General features: G+C 36.6%; 1 long non-coding RNA gene across 1 annotated transcript; it reads right to left on the reverse strand.

Annotated features, from left to right (window-relative positions):
• Window positions 1–1178: 1178 nt before the first annotated feature.
• Window positions 1179–2450, reverse strand: LOC115307680. Its single transcript, XR_003916027.1, has 3 exons — window positions 2352–2450; window positions 1726–1776; window positions 1179–1264 (listed from the first exon to the last, which is right to left on the reverse strand). It is a non-coding gene; the product is annotated as an uncharacterized LOC115307680 (long non-coding RNA).
• Between the last annotated feature and the right edge of the window lie 889 nt (window positions 2451–3339).

Consider the following 3339-nt stretch of genomic DNA (forward strand, 5'->3'; position numbering starts at 1 on the left):
GCCTTGGAATCTTAAACAGGTGATTTCTCCCAATCCCAGTTTTCAGTGATGATTTACTTATTGTGCATGTTACAATAAACATCATGATTCTCAACTACAGAGCTAACAAGCTGTATTTGTCAGTGGTGCATGTGGCGTATGGAGGAGGTAACAAAGCAGCAAAGATTACTTCACGTGGACAGATTATGTATTATTTGTTAGTGTGTCACTTCCAGTGCTCTTTCTTTTCCAAGTGCAAGTATAAAAAACCTGTGATTAGCTATGATGCTTTATGTGTTAGCTTTTACCCAGATAAATGTCAGATTTAGATAATCCTATGGGATCTGGGCTTCGAAAGCTTGGAAACATGACTCTGGAAGTTTAAGAAAATACATACATACATATTATTGAGATTAGTCCAGCAAACAGCACAGTCCTGCAATAATAATGCATGGAGTAGATTGAGTTTATCAACCATCTCCAAACATTTCCTGTGTGAATTAGTGGAAACCAAGCAAATGGGAAAGGGGAGTGGATTATTCAGTAAAGATGACTAATAAATGTATCATTTCTCCCTAATCCATCTCTGTCCTAGCATGTTTTTTAAAATTTCAATCTCAAGTATATTTGTAACTTTCAGGAAGATAAAATACAGTATATATGGCTTCCAAAAGGGACTGCTGTGGATAATTTTTTTTATTCTAGTTCTTGGGCTTTCATACAGATAGTTGGTTTTTCCTTTACCATTCTTTTTTGCTTATATTTTTCCCATTTTAAATACCAAATATCTATAGAGCACTCAATTAAAAAAACATCATTATGAACAGCAATGCTGTAAAATCAAAACATTTTTCTATTGTAAGAGGAGTTTCTAAAACTGATCAACTTTTTGGTCCATCACAAACTAAATATCTGTTAATTGTCTGCCAGGCCTACAAAGTATCATATTTATTAGGTATACCATTCTTGGGAAGTGAACACCACAGGAAAATGTTGTAACTAATCCTCAGGCATTCAAATCCTTTTCCAAAATTAATTTTGCTTTTGAATTTTGTCTTTTAAAACACAAAGTCAAGTGCACTATGACACTACCTCAAAGAAAGAATTTCTCCCTTGCAGAGCATGCAGGGACACAAACAGTTTTAAGTGCACACTTACTGAGAGTTCTGCTGTATACCCAGATCTTACTTCTTTGTCACTTACTCTGTTGTTATACAAGAAAGTGGAAAATTTCAGACCCCAGCTATCTGTGCTTTTGACTTGTTTTCCTCCTCAGGTTGTCAAACTGCAAAAACATAACGAATGTAAGGTCAATTTAAAAAAAGAAGTAAAATTTTCTGTAAAACCCCATTTGTGTTTTGAAGAAAGTCCAATTGTTTCACCTTTATACATTAAGCTGTCACTACCCAACAAAATGTAGGTAAGTGATATAGGAGCTCACTGTCTCTTTTCACTTCATGACTCAGGTACCAAATGTTTCAATTACTTTCAGTGCACACTGTATTATCTACATTCTCATAAACACTAAATATTTTAAGAGTTCTTTACTGTTAAGAAGTTGGCAAATTGAAGGCATGCAGGTATTGAAGGAGGCAGTCAAGCTCTTCAATACAAAACAGAATTTGTCACTGGATGTGTAGAAGTGTGAACAGCGAGGTTAACCCTGTACTCAAATCCTCCCTTTCCCATTGCTGTTAAAATCTGTTTCTTGTTGATGGTCAACTCACAAATGCAAAAATTACCCACCTGTCTGCCCAGTCCACACAGCTGCAGAGATCTGGCTGCTGATCCAACCATCTGCAAAATGCAGCAGCCAGTTAATGAAGGAATTCAAAGCACTCTTAGAAAACCAGGTTTAATTTGCCAAGTGTCGCCTGCAACTCCAAAGAGGCATCCATTCTTTGGGATTCTTGATTAACACCATTGGATTCAATTGGGAACCTAAATGGGCAGGCCAGCCAGCTTTAGTATTTCTAAGTTGCATCAAGGGCCTGATACAAACCAGCCTGGTTTTGATTCCTACACCAAAACAGACAGACTAGAAAAATCAACCTCACTGGTATCTAGCCCTGCAAACCTTAAAAAAAATCCACTCAGAAATCCACATCAGACAGACTTCTGCTGTTTACACACAGTTCGCTGTTTTCATAAAAAATATGTGACTGGAGCTTCCTGACACTTTGAGATATGTGAAACTAAATGTACTGAGAATTTGGAGTGGGAACACTAAATTTAGAATTTAGAGTACTCAGCACTGATGTAATTGGGCCCTTATCAAAACATTTATTTCCCCAGCAAAAAAAGAAACAGAGCAATGCTGTGCAGTTTTGAGCAAGGAAAAAAAGGATGAAGAAAATATACTGGGTACTTACAACACAAATGATGGGCTGTTAAGAGATAAGGGATGGTATAGATGATGTCTCCATCCTTTAAATTACATCCTTCTCTTGGAAACAACCTCTGTGTAAACTGCAAATAGACAAGACAACACTTAATGAGAAAAGAATAGGATTCTGTTTATTATGTCACACATCTAATTTTTTAACAACATTACAAACCCAAAGCTTCTGGAAAATTACTATTGAAAAATGAGGTACAATAAAACTATAGTTAAAATGTGCTAAATTATGATGATCTGCCTGACACTCTCATGTAGAAGCAAGAAGAAGTATTTTCCAAAATGTGTGTTGATTTACCCCCATTAATTCCTTTTTTTAAAATAAATAATCCATCCTGAAGTGTTTGTTTCCAATCTAAAGGCCACTTAAGATATGGAAAGATTCCAGTCACTTAACAATGTGTGTTCAGTAGACTCTTTCATCCCTCCAAATATACACAGACCAATTACCTTGCCTTTTGCACTGACTCTGCTATCCCAAAGCATCCCAATGTACTTTGCAAATATAATTAACAACATGGCCTGTCAATGTCCACTGTTGATATGCAACTGCTGGTTCTGAAACCATCAGCACTTGGCAATACTGTGTAAATGTTTAAACCAAAAGTGAAGAACTGCTTATTAGTCTAGGGGGCAAATATAACCACTGAACTTGGAATTTGATTGGGATTAAGCCCTGGGGTTTACAACCCTGCTCCTATTATTGCATTCCCATGGAACCTTGATGGTTAGCACCCTTTAGCTGTGTCATGGATAATAATGCTTTATTAGGAGACTGCATCAGAAGGAAGGGTGCTACACCATGAATAAGCCTGGGTTTGGTTTGGTTTTGTTGGGCTTTTTTTAATGAGAGAGTTCAAATATATTTTTCCAAAGTATCTATTTGGTGTAGAATCATAGAATCATAGAATCAATTGGGTTGGAAGGGACCTCTGAGATCATCAAGTCCAACCCTTGATCCA

This window comes from Manacus vitellinus, unplaced genomic scaffold (assembly GCF_001715985.3).
Source record: "Manacus vitellinus isolate BGI_N305 unplaced genomic scaffold, ASM171598v3 scaffold_40_pilon, whole genome shotgun sequence".
Classification (NCBI taxonomy): domain Eukaryota; kingdom Metazoa; phylum Chordata; class Aves; order Passeriformes; family Pipridae; genus Manacus; species Manacus vitellinus.